We start from the raw sequence: 18,347 nt of genomic DNA, 5'->3' as shown, positions 1-18,347 counted from the left end.
CTTCTTGGGAACCAGAAAGTAGTGGGAATAACAACCCGACCTACTTCTGGGCCAGGAACGCGCCCGATGGCCCTCTTGGCCAAGAGGGCCGTAACTTCCTCCTGCAGAGGTAGCAAGTGATCCCCTGACATGTGGTGGTACTGCGGCGACATGGCTGGAGGGGTCGCCTCGAAGGGGAGGGAGTAGCCCCTTCGGACAATTTGCAGCACCCACCTGTCCGACGTGATGGTACGCCAGTGGTGCAGGTGATGGTGATAGAGATCAGGGTACCTAAAATAAACCCACTACCACAGATAGAGTAATCTCACAGTTACACACACATACATTCATCACACGCTAGGGCCCATTTCACTAACATACGCTCAAATACTCTACCAGCATAAGACCTGTGGGAAGAAAACCCTGCATCTATATCTAGGACGATAGGACCTGATTATAGTGGTTGTCCTTATTCATACCCTATACAATCTATACAACAGTAATCAAAATGTACTCAATAATTGACAAGAAAGAATATTCAACACCATGTTTAAAAGTTATATTGCTTTATCTAAAATTAGTCAAAGTAAAATCAATCAGAATAAATCATTTCTCATAGTTACCTATTCTAACTAAGTGTCAGAACGGGTCAGGACCAGTCTCTCGGTAAAGTCTCTCAGGACAGAGTCCTCAGCATCGAACCTCAGCAACGCGTGAAGGTGGCCAAAAGAGTGGGAAGAGCCCTCCCTAAACTAACAGTTTTTATAGTAGAAAATACAATAGAAACACACATAAAGTTGGCTGAATAAACTGTATCACCAAGCAGAACGAGAAGGAAGAAATGTAACTTTGCTACATCTGGAAATCTCCGCTCAGGAAAAGTCACAAAGCGTAAACTACGGAACAGGAACCAAGGAAATAAAACATGTAACACATTTAATCCGATTTCTCCTCGGCCATCGAGCCACAGTTCAGAGTTTCCCTCTAAGGCTCCTTTGTCCTTTGAGAAAGCCAAGGACACTTTCACTTTTCTTGGAGTACACCCAAAGCTGCTGCCGTCCTCATGGAAAATTTCATAGAAGGACCATGGTCAGTTGTCTTCGACCTTTTTCCAGCAGGGGTCTCTCTTGCCACATCACAGAAATATTCACTCGAGGCCAGGCTCTCAAATCAGCCATCATGGATTAGGCCTCCATAGGCCACAATAGACCATCTCAATTTAAAAGAAATAAAAACAACGTTACTACAACATAATGATTAAACAGTGTTAACCCCACTAATACCCTTATGTGTATGCATTTATCTAGCTTTGCGACATAAAAAGCATTAATTCAGACAGCGTTTTGTGCTCAAAATAAATAGCACACAGCAACGTTTAAACATGAAAACTTGCACGTTATTGTAAATACATGAACAGCACAAATAAGCTAACCCTCATGTAACTTTCTCTTGTGTTAGGACAAACAGGTTGATTAGTAAAACATACTTGCACAAGACAAATAATTGATTGTTAATTATTAATAAATTAATAAAACGCATAGACATGCCAGAGCTTCAAAAGCCCCAGAATTTTCTAAAAGAAAACTCTGCTCCAGCAATCCCCCCTTTGGTGATTTTATCACCAAATAAACCCAAAAAAAAAAATTAGTGAAAATTTAGTCCCATTTTAGGAAATCAGAAATGTCTCTTCCCTTTTAGACAACATTAAACACCAGTCACTCTTTCATCATCTCTCTTTGTCTCTAAATAAACACTCTCCCTCAATTCTTCTAGTTCAATCTCTTCTGGTTCTCTTTTCGAAAGTTTCGAATTCTTGTTTTTCTTTTCATTTTTCAATTTCTCTTTCCCTCTCCTGTTTTTACAACACACACACACCAATCTTAGTATCAGTAAAGCAACAATTATACAAGACAAAGGAAACAATATTCTACCTATAATAGTACTACCTATCTTTGCAATAAAATCCTTAACAGCTATCATTTTATTAGCTAGTTTAGTCCATAAACTCCCAGTCTCAAGTGGTACTAAATCTTCATGCAAATCAGTAATATTTTTGATATAGACCTTCAGGTCTTTACTTTCGTCAGGAATGTAAGTACAACAATGTTGAACTTTCAAAATTCCACAAACTCCACCCTCCTTAGCCAAAAGAATATCAAGGGCAAGTCGATTTTGCATAGACATGGCACGTATGGCACTTAATTCCGTATTCACCAAAAGAAACCCCCCTGCGGTATTTGTCGATAAGCGATCAACCACTGTGGACAGTTTCCGAATTCCATAAGCATTTAAAGACATTCCCACTGCTGGAATCAAAACACCAAAAATATCACCCACAATTTCAGACCAAGTTTCTCTCTTAAAACGTGTTAATAGGTTAATGTCTTCTACATCTTTTACTTTATCCGTGTGAAAAATCTTAGGAAAAACCAGGCCCACATAACATGTGCCATACCAATGGTCAGGCAACTTGTAATAAGCCTTGTTCCCACAAACATAGTACACTCCTGGAAAAATCGTATCTTCTCCACCTCTGAAACCCCAACCTGTCGCAATGAAGTATGTATCATGGCACTCACTAGTTCCCACAAAATATGTATCATATTGGGATTTCCTTCTGGTAATGCATAGTTTACCCTTCTGCGGTGCATCTAGAGCCAAAGTTGGACTAGCCCCATTCCTCAACTCCTTTCCCATCTCCATGTCCCAAATTGTCTCACTCACTTCATATTTTCCCCCTTTCTCATGCATGTTCATTCTCCTTTCCTCAACCATATCCAGGAAAGCTTTCTCCTCTCCTTTCAAACTGCAAGTTAAATTATTCTTAAAAATATAATCTAATGTTAGTCCTTTTTCTTCAATAAAAATTTCACCAAAAGTGTTAGCTTCTTTAGCTGGATTCAGTTCTTTGTTCATTGGCAAGTGCCCAAAAATACTATCTCTGTTAGACATCTTATAATCTATTTTCCCTAACAAATAAAAAACACTACTTAAAATACTACAAGAAATACCATATGTAGCTGGCAAATGGTGATAAGTAACACCCTCTGAAACGGATGCAGGTAATTGCATGCAGACATAGCAATCCCTCACTTCCATTGTCTTCACATATTCATATAACAGTTTAGAAAAAACATTACTAGAAAATTTTTTAATTGACCTATCTTTGTGTATGTAACTACTACTTCTAATTGGAACTACTTTTTGTGAATTCCTCTCTATATTAGTCATATTCTCTGTGTTCATCCCAAATTCAACCTTAAAAGTTACTAATAAAATTAAAACACCCCATAGAAGCATTAATAATCCAGTACAACAGCAGCACATTTTGCACCACCTCTTAAAGAAGGCACATCTATTTCTATTATCCTCTATGTTAGCCATTTTAGTTTAGCTTCTACTACTCCACTACTGTTTGAACTTCTTCAATTCTTCAGCAATTCTTCAACTTTCAGTTTATCCAAATGATTTCCTCGTTCACTTGATCCAAGTGAATCCTTCTTTCACTCAGTTTGGATACTTGTCATTCTTCACTTCAATTTCTTCGACATCAAATTGTATCAGATCTCCAACGTCGGAATCCTCAGTACTCGACTCTTCTCCAATGTCAGTCAAGAGTACTTTCAGAATTTCACCAGTATCTTCCTCAACCACTTTTCTCAAGACCACTTCCGGATTATCTCGAGTCACTGTTTCTTCTTTTCCTTCTTCAGACAGTGTCACATAAGACCATTCCGGTGATCTGTACTTTTGGTTGGGTCTTTTAACTCTTTTTATTTCTACTGATTCTTTTGATTTCTTTGATTCTTTTTCTTCAGCTCTCGAAGTTTGACTTGATACTTCATTCACTTGTTCAGCTTTTGATGAATTTGCTCTTATTACTCTGTATCTCACCCTTTTCACTCGGTTGTTAGGCCAACGATCTCCTTTCACAACCTTTTTCGGCCTCAATTCTTTAACACTCTTCTCTCCAATCAAAGTTCTCTTTCTCAGAACTCGACCTTCTGTTTGTTCATCTTCATCATCTGTTTCAAGTGCCTCTTGTTTCCGTTTCCCAGTAGCTTTTCTTTTCTCCACAGATCTTTTCACCACTGTTTGAGACTTCCCTACTTCTGTCCCTCCTCGGATCTCCGACACGCAATCTTCTTGCTGTCTACTTGTCCCTTCACCTAGCTCCTCATCAATGTTCCCTACACCTCCTCGGGAGTCTTCCGCAATCTGTCCCTCTCTATCTTCTTCTGACCCTGTTTCTTCAAGAATAATCTCAAGTGGTTCTTCAATCTCCTCCTCTTCTGATTCAGGAGTAGGTTCTATGTGTTTTCTCTTTTCTTTTCTTTTACTCCCACTGCTACTTGAAACTTCAGGCTCTGTAACAGAATTTGATTTTCCCTCTGATACTCGCAGTGAATCTCTTGAAGCTCTCTCTGCTTCTTTTCTCACTGATTCCGTATCTTCAGGATCTTCACCATCACTGGAATCTGACTCTTCATAATACTCTTTACCAGTTCCCTCTCTCGGGCTTGGAACTCTCAGAGTATGACTCGCATGTACCCAGTGCTTCACTCCAGCACACTTTACTGCAGTCGTTGTAGTCAGAATAACTTGTCTCGGTCTTCCCCACCTTGGAATCAAGCAATTTCTTCTTCTGTGCACCTTAATCCTTACCCAGTCACCTGGACTCAGATCATGGGCTTGCTTCTTCTCAAGTGTGGTAGCTTCTTCTCCAATCTGGTGAAACACAGAATGAACTGCGTCAGCCAGGCCTTTACAGTAATCCAAAATCATGTCATCAGTTATTGACACCAACTTATTCACAGGCACGAATGCATGGCGCATAGCACGTCCCATGATTATTTCATGCGGGCTCAAACCAGTAGTTCTATCTGGAGTAGATCTCATTGTCATCAGGACAAGAGGTAATACATCTGGCCATTTCATGCCAGTGGCTAAACACATTTTTCCAATCCTATTCTTGATTGTGCCATTGATCTGCTCAACCACACCAGAAGCCTCTGGTCGGTATGCACAATGTAGCTTCTGCTGTATTTTCAATGCTTCACAAATTAAACCAATGAGTTCATTTTGAAAGTGTCCACCTCTGTCAGACTCAACTGTAACTGGAAACCCGTATCTAGGAATCAACTCCCTTAACAGTAACTTTGCCACTGTTAATCCATCATTTCTTCTAGTCGGGTAAGCTTCCACCCACCTTGAAAACAAACAGACTACCACTAGAACATACCTCAGTCTGTTCACTTGGGGCATTTCAATGAAATCAATCTGCATTCTTGTAAAAGGACCTCCTTCTCTGCCAATTGTCCCTAGACTCACCACTGTCTTTTTCCCTGTGTTGAATTGCTGACAAATTAAACACCTTTGACAGATGCTCTCCGCAATTGTCCTAAACTTTGCATTGTACCAGGTTTGCTTAAAGGACCTTACCATCGCGTCCCTCCCCAGATGTCCCTGGCCATGATACATCCTTGCCATTGACGACAAAATTGAGTTTGGCATTACTGGTCTGCCATCTCTGTAGACCCAAACATGGTCTGTTTCTCTTGGAGCACATCCTGCCTTAACCCAATCTTGTTTCTCTTCCTCTCCTGCCTCATCTTGTAACTGCTTTACTTCATCCCATGTTTCTAGGACATTAGTAAACATCACAGAAAGAACAGACATTTCTTCCATCCTACCCCTGTTAATTGATTGGTTTGTTTTAGCGCAATACTGCGCCACATCGTTGGCATACCTGTTACCAACAGTGATAAAATCATCCCCTGAACCATGTGCGGCACATTTTACAACCGCTAACTCCTTAGGCAGCTGTATCGCCTCAAGCAATTTTCCAATCAACTCAGCATTCTTTATCGGAGTTCCACCCGATGTCAAGAAACCTCTTTGTAGCCACAATTGGCCAAAGTCATGCACCACTCCAAATCCATACTGACTATCTGTCAACACGGTTGTTCTCAAGTCTTTCCCAATCTCACAAGCTTTTGTCAATGCCACTAATTCAGCAACTTGTGCAGATTTCACTCCTTTCAATGGTGATGCTTCCATGACTTCTGAAACTTTGCACACTGCATATGCTGCACATAGCACACCATTATCATTTCTCAGGCATGATCCATCCACAAACAACACATGGTCATTCTCAGGTAAGGGAAGATCCCTTATGTCTGGTCTCGGTTTTGTACAGTACTCAAGCACATCCAAACAATCATGATCATCTTCCATCTTTATACCCACATTTTCAATATCCGGCAAAAGTGTCGCTGGATTCACATTCACACATCTCTCAAGAGTCACATTTGATGCTCCCAGAATCACTTTTTCGTACTTAGTCAACCGACTATGTGACATATGCTGAGTTCTGCTTCTTGTCAAAAGAATTGCCACATTGTGAGGTACGAATACCCTTACAGGATACCCCATTATGATCCCCTCACTCTGCTCCAGGCTTCTGCATGTCGCAGCTACAGCTTTCAGACAACCTGGTAACCCCACGGCTACAGTGTCAAGTGTCGATGAGAAGTATGCAATAGGCCTTCTCAATTGCCCATGTTTCTGGATTAACACTGAAAGTGCACATCCATTTCTCTCACTGCAGTACAGTTCAAATTCCTTTTCATAGTCAGGCATACCTAAAGCTGGAGCCTCACACATTTTAGTTTTGAGCTCTTCAAATGCTGCCAATTGTTCTGCATCCAGATCTAACGGATCTGTCATTTCACTTTTTGTCAATTTAATCAATGGCTTTGCTATCAGGGAAAAATTAATTATCCACTGACGACAATATCCCACCATACCCAGGAACATTCTCACTTCTCTCTGGGTTTTCGGAGCTTTCATTTCTCTGATTATTCTGATCCTGTCAGTAGTCACTTTTCTCAGACCTTTCTCAATATTATGTCCAAGATAATGCACCTCTTTCTTGCAAAATTGTAATTTGGCTGGAGATACCTTTAACCCTCCATCTGCCAGATGATTCAGTAAAGCTATGGTATCCACTTCACAAGCTTCACGCGTTTTTGATGCCACAAGTAGGTCATCAATATATTGTACTAGCACTGAGCTCTCAGGCATGATCAAACTTTCCAACGATTTCTTCAATAACTGATTGAATATCGAAGGACTCTCCGTATACCCCTGTGGGATACGACACCATGCTAAAATACGCTGGCCAAACCTAAATGCAAAAATCGGCTGGCTGTCATGATGCAATGGAATTGAAAAGAACGCATGACACAAATCAATCACTGTATACCACTCAGCATCATGTGGAATTTGATACAGAATCACTGATGGATTTGGCACAATGGGACAACATGCCACCACAATTTGATTAACTTTTCTCAGATCTTGCACGATCCTGAACTTGCCATTGGGCTTTTTCAGTCCCATTATCGGCGAATTACACGGACTACTCAGTAGTTCTCTCAGAACTCCCTGCTGAATCATTTTCTCAATTATAGGAGTTATCCCTTCAATTATTTCTGGTGTCATTTTGTACTGAGGAATGTTAGGATATGTAATTCCCTCTTTCACTGCAATTTTCACTGGATCCACATTATTCATCAATCCCACATCCTCTCCTGTAAAATCCCAAACTGCTCTTTTCACTGTGTCTCTCAGCACTTGAGGCAAATCCTCCGGATTAAACACTGGAAATGCACCAATTAACTCATTTTCTCTATTTTCTAGAGTCATTCGGTAGAAAACATCATCATCTGGTGTCTCAAAAGCTATTCCATCTGGTGTACAAAAATTGTGCAATTCATTTTACACAATAAGTCCCTACCTAACAGGTTCACTGGACTCGTGTCACAGACAATAAATCTGTGCATGTCTGAAAATTTCCCTATCTGTACTCTTACTGGTTCAGTAAGACGTGTTCTGATCTGTGTATTGGCTACACCAACTACTTGGATTGCTTCATCCGAGAGAGGAAGATTTTTAACATCTGTTGACCTGACAGTTGATCTTGTCGCACCTGTGTCTACCAAAAAAGTAACACTCTCCTCATTTATTTTCCCATCCACAAATGGTCCTGCCTGGTCTATTTCTAGAGTTGCACCAAGTATGCACTCTTCTTCCTCTCCTCGGCACCGTCAATAATCACCCTCAGACTCACTCCCTTCACTCTTTAACAAGTACTGTTGTACTTTGTTAGTACGTCTCGGTTTGTTTACCTGCTCATCATTGAAGAATCCTGAGTCCTGATTGTACTTTTGTACCCCTCTATTCTGCGGTAAGGGCGGTTTTGGCTCTTGACTCTGCTGTTTCACAACTTTCTGCTGTTGTTGCTGCTGGTTATTCCCATCATTCTGCACCTGTTGATTTAAGGATTTACCCTCATTATTCACTAATGGTGGATTAGGACATTCAGATCTCCAATGTCCCAGCTGTTCACAGTTGTGACAAGGGAACTTCTTTTTGGCTTCCTCAAGACTTCCCCTTCCTTTTCCTGCAAATCTCGGTCTATTTCCTCCATTATTTCCTGGATTATTTGCCTGTTCCTCTAACTGTGCTTCCTGTCTTTCTGCAACTTTCACTTGTGCCCACATTGCTTTCTCTTTCAGCTTTCTTTGTTTTGCTTCAATTTCATCACTGAAATATTTTGCATGTCTCAGAATCTCATCTACTTTCTTACTCTGCCAATCCACTGTGTGTTCACGAATTCTCTCACCAATTTCAGGTCTAAGACCATATACAAATCTGTATACAAAATGACTCAAATCCTTGTCACCCAGGTGTTCATCTCCACTGAATTGTTTAAAAGCCAGTATCAGCCTCTCGTAAAAAGCATGAACTGATTCTTTTGCTTCCTGTTGTGTTCGATCTATCTTAACCCAGTCTGTCTCTTTTGAAGGAACTTTACTCTTCAGGTATACCATCACCTGATCATACTTCCTCATCACTTCTGGATCTGGTGCCCCTGTTCTTGAATCTCTTGGATATTCCTCAGTAGGCCAACTCACAACTATTTTACACTCAGTCCACAAGTCTGCTGGAACAATTATATCAAACAGACTATTCAGGTCAACCCACAGCACCTTTGACAATTTCACAAACCTATCTACCTGCCTATACCACTCGACGGGCTTTTCTCTCAATCGAGGGAAATCATTCGTAAATGATAAAATATCCTGTCTGGTCCATGGAACATGTACATATCCTCCTCCAGGTATTTCTCTCATAGGATAATTCTCCACTGGTTTCTCCTTTTCTCTCACTGGAAATGCTGAATAAGTTGTTCTATCTTCAGATTCCTCTCTTTTCTTATACCACCTATCCTTCCACTTTTCAACATCACCCCATCTTCGCAGTAATGCCACCATTTCTTTAATCTGTCCTGTTCTACCAGAAGTATTCAAATTCTCAATGTCTTTCTCAGTGAAATCCATCCTGTATGTTTTCTGTAAAGCCTTTACTCTATCAATGTCAACTCCTTGCTCATTTGCTATTGCTCTTAGTCTATCATGAGTATTTCTTGCTCTCCATGTTATGCTTTTGCACATAAACATCAATTCACCATCATGATGACTCTTCAGGATTTCTGTTGGAACTGCTCTTCTAATTCTATACGTAACTTAACCACATCAATAACTTGTGAATCCTTATCCTTTTTCTGAAGAACCTTCATCCAATCATTCAAATCATCAACTGTTATTTCAGCAGTTTTTCTCACTGGAACCACTTTTTTCTGCGGTTCTAAAATCGGCATCCCTGAACAACTAGGTTCACTAACATCCAATAGTTCACTACATGTGTCATGTCTGGTTTGTCTCAGGTCACTTCTCCCTGTTCTTTTATCTGAATCTCCTGAAGGACCAACTGAATTTGTCGATTCATTTGCAATATATGGAATTACCAGTCCTTTTTCACCTGCTCTCTGTTTATCAAACACAGGCATAACTGGACCTATAGTTACAGGCACTGTAACAGCTTCCAGATTCTTCGTTAACTCCCTAATTTTCTCAGTCAATTCTGTTGTCGTCTTTGCTAATTTTCTAGCATTTTCCTCACTACCTCGATTCTCTCTCTCCCTGAAAGAACTACTACCTCTTGATTCAGGTGTCATTTTTTCTTTCTCAACTGTATCTCTTATCGGAGAAACAACTGGTGTACTCTCATCTGGTTCTGTTCTATATGGAGGTGGTCTCTTGTAAATCATGTCATTTAAGACCTCATCCTCATACTCTCCATATCTTCTCATATCTGACTCAGAAACTCTTTCTGTCGAAGGAGCAGAAGCTTCGACTGTTCTCATTGGATATAATCCCTCTGACATACTAGCATCTCGCCATCTTTTCATTCGATCATGATGTGTTTCACGATCATGTCTCCTCCCAAACATGTACCTATAATACCCTCCAGACCTTTGCTTTTCTCGGTCATGAACTTCCTCTTCCCATTCCACTAAAGCCTCGAACTGTGTAGGTCTCGGCTTCGGATCTAAGCATAACATTTTTTCCCGTAAGTTTCTCAACACGGCCAAATTAAATGAACCATGTTCTGGAAATGCTAGAACACCATCTTCTTTAGTATACTTAACCCAATTCTGCAACCATATACAGGTATGTAATCCATATTTCGCAGCCATGAAGGATGCAGGTGTTTTCGCTGGAGGTAACAACTCACCCTCTCTCGTTTTAACCTCTTTATCCTTGCTAAACCACTTTTTAACTTTTCCAAAGAAGGTCTTTTTCTTTTTCTCTTCTTGGTAATACATTTTAACAAGCGCTTATCAAACTCTCTACTCTTTCCGTATTATAAATATACAATACGAGTTTCTCAACCAATAGCAGCGCGACTCACACTAACGCACCAATCCTGGAGCGTTTACGTCACTAATCAGTTCTTCCAATCCCTGCGCGACTCACACTAACGCACCAATCCTAGCGCGAACCCTATTCTGATTCTCTATCCAATCAGTGCGCGGACCTTCTGACGTCAACAGTCGCTGCAGTCTCTGTCTCCTGTCTCTGTCACTCGTCTACCCCTCCTTTACAAAAACTCTCAGTAGACTTCGTGTGTCAAAACTTCTACAAAATCTATTAGTTACAACATAAAAACATCTCCATTGTCTGCTTCGCTAACCACAGAATAGTAAAAGAGAGCCTATTTCTCAAGAATCAACAACTTTCATACATCGCATAACTGTTTCCTCTAGGACTTATCCAAAGAGTCTTACAGTCAATAAATGTATATGCATTCACGCACATTCACACGAGAAAAATATAGTACATGCACACAGAATCCTGCTTCTCGAGAACAACACAACCTGTCTCTGTACAGAATTATAACTCATTAACTAAGCAGCTTACCTCTGCCCAGTTCCTCAAACAAGCTCAGAGAATACCTATTACTCCTCCCGCGATAAGCTTTAACGGCAATCCTTACAGATCCCTGGGACTTAAGACCAGAGTTTCATAGATAACCTTCACTATCATACACACTCCTTACATACCAGAAATATCTAATAGTAACATACGACGATGTCACTGATTCCGAACCCAGACAATGTGAACGCGCAACTTCAATTGTCACACGTAATTCCTTACAATCCCGTCTTTCCCGAGAGCAGCATATACACCTTCTCTGCCCTACTACGGAACTGCTTCCACAGCTTCCAAATTCCAGAAGCACTACATATAACTCAACATTACGACTCCAACATTTAATATTAGTACATATACCAACAACATCAAAATAAATCAATAATCAATAAGCCAATATACAAGCAATCTTATCTTATCAGATCAAGACAACCATCTACAAACCATCCTCTGCTACCAGAGAAATTGATAGAGATCAGGGTACCTAAAATAAACCCACTACCACAGATAGAGTAATCTCACAGTTACACGCACATACATTCATCACACGCTAGGGCCCATTTCACTAACATACGCTCAAATACTCTACCAGCATAAGACCTGTGGGAAGAAAACCCTGCATCTATATCTAGGACGATAGGACCTGATTATAGTGGTTGTCCTTATTCATACCCTATACAATCTATACAACAGTAATCAAAATGTACTCAATAATTGACAAGAAAGAATATTCAACACCATGTTTAAAAGTTATATTGCTTTATCTAAAATTAGTCAAAGTAAAATCAATCAGAATAAATCATTTCTCATAGTTACCTATTCTAACTAAGTGTCAGAACGGGTCAGGACCAGTCTCTCGGTAAAGTCTCTCAGGACAGAGTCCTCAGCATCGAACCTCAGCAACGCGTGAAGGTGGCCAAAAGAGTGGGAAGAGCCCTCCCTAAACTAACAGTTTTTATAGTAGAAAATACAATAGAAACACACATAAAGTTGGCTGAATAAACTGTATCACCAAGCAGAACGAGAAGGAAGAAATGTAACTTTGCTACATCTGGAAATCTCCGCTCAGGAAAAGTCACAAAGCGTAAACTACGGAACAGGAACCAAGGAAATAAAACATGTAACACATTTAATCCGATTTCTCCTCGGCCATCGAGCCACAGTTCAGAGTTTCCCTCTAAGGCTCCTTTGTCCTTTGAGAAAGCCAAGGACACTTTCACTTTTCTTGGAGTACACCCAAAGCTGCTGCCGTCCTCATGGAAAATTTCATAGAAGGACCATGGTCAGTTGTCTTCGACCTTTTTCCAGCAGGGGTCTCTCTTGCCACATCACAGAAATATTCACTCGAGGCCAGGCTCTCAAATCAGCCATCATGGATTAGGCCTCCATAGGCCACAATAGACCATCTCAATTTAAAAGAAATAAAAACAACGTTACTACAACATAATGATTAAACAGTGTTAACCCCACTAATACCCTTATGTGTATGCATTTATCTAGCTTTGCGACATAAAAAGCATTAATTCAGACAGCGTTTTGTGCTCAAAATAAATAGCACACAGCAACGTTTAAACATGAAAACTTGCACGTTATTGTAAATACATGAACAGCACAAATAAGCTAACCCTCATGTAACTTTCTCTTGTGTTAGGACAAACAGGTTGATTAGTAAAACATACTTGCACAAGACAAATAATTGATTGTTAATTGTTAATAAATTAATAAAACGCATAGACATGCCAGAGCTTCAAAAGCCCCAGAATTTTCTAAAAGAAAACTCTGCTCCAGCAATGGTGAACCCTGCCTACCACTGGCGTGGAATGGGCCTGAAAGGTTGGACTAGGAAGGCTTTGAGGCAGATGCTGCTGGGGCAGATGTGGGATGACCGGCTCTCTGTCCCTCTGCTCCGCCTCGGCGGAATCAATGTCCGCGACCGCGTTGAGACTGGTTCTGTGGCCTGTGGCTAGACGGACGTGTGGGGGCGCCCCTTCCTTGGCCATGAAAGGGGCGAAACGCGGAAGTTTGCGGGCGCGGGGGGAGTCCTTAAAGCGCTTCAACGCACTATCCGCCGTGTCACCAAAGAGGCGTCGGCCACCGAAGGGTATGTCCATGAGGGTGCTCTGGACATCACCGGAGAAATTTGTGGATCTCAGCCAGGCATGGCGACGAATCGCCACCGTTGTCGCAATCGCCCTACCTAGCGAGTCCGTGGTGTCAAGCCCACATCGAATCGAGTACCGTGCTGCATCCCGCCCCTCAGCCACGCGGGTGGTGCCACCCGAACCCTCAGCCGAGTCGCGCAACCGGCGAGGGGAGTCAGAAGAGCGATGTCGCCTCTTCGACTTCTTCTTACTGTGCCTCGACTTACCGGAATGCGAGGACTTCGATCCCGATGAGCGGTGATGGCTGTGGCTCCGCGACCGGTCCCTCGACCTCCTCCTCGACCGGGACCTTGAGCGTCGCAGAGCCGACTGCCGGATCTCGAGCAGCTTGTGGGACCGCTCCCGCCTAGCCTTCGAGGTCAAGGCCCGGCAGTCGAGGCACGACTCGGCATCATGGTCGGCCCCAAGGCAGTAGAGACATCGACGGTGGTGATCCGTGACCGACATCAGGCGGTGACAGATGTCGCACGGCTTGAACCCGGGCATCCCTACCGGCACCAGGAGTTGATGTCGACTCGAAAGAGGAGCCAAAAAAGTTCAAAAAGTTTAGTCAAAAAGTGTCTAAAGGGTATGCTCTTCCCGGATCTGCGCTTACTGGCGCGGAAAAAAGAAGAACTGACGTCAGCGCGCGAGGGCGGCGTCTAAGTACTCCGACGACGTCATCCCGGCGATCACGACGCCGATGACGCCTAGTGACGGGCAAGGGTATTGCTGATGAAAAATCTTTCCGGATCCAGCCTGACGCCTGGGGATATTCTAAGGTAAGGAAGCTAACTAACATGTTTCTTTCAGATTTTAGTATTTAGGGGGCACCCTGAATCTTGCTTCCTCAGATTACAAACCACAAGAAAAGAAGATAAGAAGAAGGACAGAAGAGCTGTGCAGAGCTAACAAGAGGACGACGCCCACTGACTTGGCCCCAGCCCTACAGGCCTGCCTCCCCTCGAACCTACTTTTGCGAAATCCCGGCGTGTCCTGCAGCCAGCAACCTCACAAACCCCGGAGTACCTGCCTGCCTGCCTTCACTTCCAGGACTCTATCTCCCAAGAACACCGGATGTGTTTAAACTGCAGCTTCTGGTGCCAACCAGAGACCGCGAATCCAGCACACTCTGCACCCACCCACCCCGGCCCGAGCTAGAGTGAACCAACACCACAAGGAGGTCCCCACGGTGATCTTGACCCAAATTTCAAAGCTTTATTCGATATTCTGTATTGAATTCATAAAAGCATACAAATTAAAAAACAGACACACACGAAAAATCACCAAGGTGAAAAACAGGATTAAAAAACAGTGTTGATACAGATCGAGCATATCGTATTTGGTAAAAACAGATATAATAAAAACCATATAAAAACTGATGTGTACATAAATAAAGTGCATTACATAGACTTTCTGAATTTATCAGGAGTTTTAAAAAGCTGGATGTAGCGTGAGCCACTGAGTGGTTCTCTAGCTGTTGCAATCTCACATAAGCAGCTCTACAAGAGCGGTGGCCCCACTCTTTAAGGATTGGTCTCAAAATAATCCTTCGTGGAACAGAGTAAAATTTACAAAATAAGAGACAGTGCAAATTAGATTGGGGCAATGAATCATCACAGGGGCAGGAGGGCAAGTCCCTCGACCAATTATTGCAAGATGGAAAAGTAACAATACGGAAGAAAGTACCAAATCTAAAGCGTGTTAGCAACATTCTTGAGAAACAGGTTAGGTCACCAACGAGGTACATTTGCGGCCCAGGTTTGATGGTAATTTCCTGGTATGTCAACGCAGTGTTTTTTAGTTTTTCTATAGACCATCTTTTGTTAGCTAGATGTTTCATGGCCAGTTGTTTCAGTGATTTTCTAGAAATCGATTCCATAGTAGATGGGGTAGAGAAAAACTCGGGATGGCCACCATTTAATATGTCTGACTCTATCCAAGGTGAGACAGTCAATAATTAAGTTGCGGTTAAAAGCTGTCTCCGGGGTAACCCACACATTGTGCCATAAAAGAATAGGTGCAATTTTAATGGTGTCAGAAATAAAAGGGATACCTAATTCAATGTGGGTACGATAAGTGGATGAGGATTTTGGGGCTCCCAGCAGATATCTGAGGTATTGATTTTCAATTAATTGAATAGGTGTTATATTTTCAATACCCCAGAGACCCGAACCATAGATGGCCATGGATGTACCCTTTGCCTGATATAGTGTAATTAGTTCTTTGACTGGTCTGCCACCAAGTTTAGCCGCAAAGTTGTGCAGTGCGCCAACTGCTCTCGAGAAGGCTAATTTTCTCGCTTTTACCGCTGTATGCCAGGTGCATTTCCTTAAAAAGAACAACAGGAGCATAACCCATAAACCTCGTTGAGATAGGGTAATAATGTAAGAAACAACAACAACTCTCAACTGGTATCATTCGACCAATTCATTAATTGTTGACACCTGATCAGCCATTTCGCCTCTACGGCCACGAGTTCATTCTCGCCGACCCAGACCTGCTGACTTTCATTGTCACCCAGTCCCAGAATTTTTCTGGACCCTTTCTCTCCACCGTTCCTCAACCTTGAACCTTCATCCATTTAGCACTGTGATGAATAATTCAACCCTGTCCTGACGATGATCCCAATTTAATCAGGATCGAAACGCCGTCGACCTTTTCAGCTTAACTGATGGCTTTATGGTTCCTCAAATTGATGTAAAAATAATTCTGTAATGTCGAAAATTGAATTCAGAACCTTGTAATTATCCTTCCACTATTCACTTTCACTTCACGTTGCGCCGTCCCTTGCTGATCTCACCTTGTCACTTGCGTCGCCGTCTTCGTGTCACATACACTTTAAGCACCAAGTACAAGTCCGGGTTGTCTTTATGATATATTAATTGTATGTACAGTGCTGCTATTACTGCTTCATTTTTTGGACCTTTCAAATTTATACATGTCTTTATGTAGGCAATTTTTTCGTAACCAAATACAGTAATTTTCTTAAATCATTCTCTTCTTGAGTCTTCCTTATCTCCTTTGTAATGTTTTTTACATGCAAATTATTTGTCTTTTTAGGTGCATTTCCTGTCAAAGGTTATTCCAAGGTAGGGAAATTTATCGGTGGTCTCCAACCTCTTACCCTCAAGGTTTATAGAACAGGGTACTTTCTTGAAACCGTGCCCACAGGCCATGATATGCATCTTAGAAGTGTTGACTTTTAGCCCCTTATCATTCATATAGGTATTAAATTTGTTGACAGCTCGCTGAAGCCCCAGACTGGTTTGCGACATGATAGCCGCGTCGTCGGCATATAGTAGTATGGGGACAGGGTGGCACTGGGAGGAAGGGAAATCGAAAGGGAATCCCTTGAGGTGCTCGCCAATAGAGTTTATGTATAGAGTAAATAACAGGGGTGCAAGAATGCGCCCCTGTCTTACTCCCCTCTTGATGGAAAATTTGGACGAGCACTCACCTTGTTTACCAAAGCGCACTCTGGCCCCAGCGCCCCTGTATAATTCCTTGATAAAATTTAAAATTGGTTGGTCGATGCCCAGGTTCGACAGCGTGGACCAAAGTTGGTTATGATCCACGCAATCGAACGCAGAGCTCAAATCAATGAAAGTAATAAAAAGGTTCCCCTTCCTGGCCTGGGTGTACTTAGAAATTAAAAAATACAAATTTAAGCTCTGCTCTACTCTTCCCATGCCGGTGCGGAAACCATACTGGAGGCTGGATATGATGTTAGCTTCCTCAGCCCACAGTTGGATTCTCTTTAAAACAATGCGACCGGCCACCTTCATTAGTGCGTCAAGAAGGGAAATAGGCCGATAACAGGTTGGATCTTGTCTATTTCCCTTCTTGAATATCGGAACCAATATGGCCTCAGTCCATGTTGGTAATATCCCCACTTGGCATGCGCTATTAATGACATTGGTTAAAAGTGGTGCCCAGAGGTCGATTTCGTGTTTAAAAACATCGGATGGTATACCGTCTGGGCCGGGCGCCTTTCCTAAGGGACACTCGCTGATTGCCATTTTAACCTCGGTGTAGGTAAACGAAATTCCCAAAGGATAGGCACCCATACAAGGACTTTCCACATTTCCGAGAGTAATGGTAGGAACGGGAGGTACTAATAGGGAAGGGGTTTCATTATCGTATAGCTGTTCAAAGTGAGTGACCCAGGCTTCACCATTTATGGCGATATCTATCGCGACAGTATTGTTTTTATCACGAAAAACAGGAGCGTTGACCCCTTTCCAGAATGCACTAGAGTCCCTATTTTTGGAGGCTGAAATTAAGGCCTGCCATGCTTATTTTTTCAGTGATTTCTCCCTGTTTTTTATTGCCAGACGATAAAGTTGTCTGGCTTCTCTAATCTCAGGAGGGGATCTAGAAGTAGCGTGGAGGACCGTCTTCAAATTTTTTTGTGCAGTGGTACACTTATGATCGAACCAGCCAGAGTGGCAGCTCGATTCCGGGCGATGATATCTGGTCAATAAGTGTTTTAAGGCTAATTGGATTTTTGAAAAAGAATCCAAAATTATTAATGGGTCGACACTGGGGGAGAGGCAGATGAATATTTCCTTCCTCGTCTTCGATAACAGTTTAGTTAAAAGGCCCACGGGATCAACCTTGTCCCATTTGAGGGTGTAACCGTTTTTGCGCGCAAGGGTGATCGGGAGTTGGTAAGTGGGGTTGATTTCCTTCCGTATCCGCTCTGGTTCTGCCTTTTTTATGGAGAAAGAAATTGGATAGTGGTCTCCGTGAATGACATCTAACGTCTCCCATGAAGTTATTAAGTGGGCATACGTTCTAGAAAGGAGGGTAAAATCAATGATAGAATTACACCCTTAACCATGGAAGGTTGGCTGGAACTGTTGGAGCGGCGAGCATAGCT

This window comes from Triturus cristatus, chromosome 4_1, assembly GCF_964204655.1.
Source record: "Triturus cristatus chromosome 4_1, aTriCri1.1, whole genome shotgun sequence".
Classification (NCBI taxonomy): Eukaryota; Metazoa; Chordata; class Amphibia; order Caudata; family Salamandridae; genus Triturus; species Triturus cristatus.
This window is presented reverse-complemented; position numbering follows the sequence as displayed.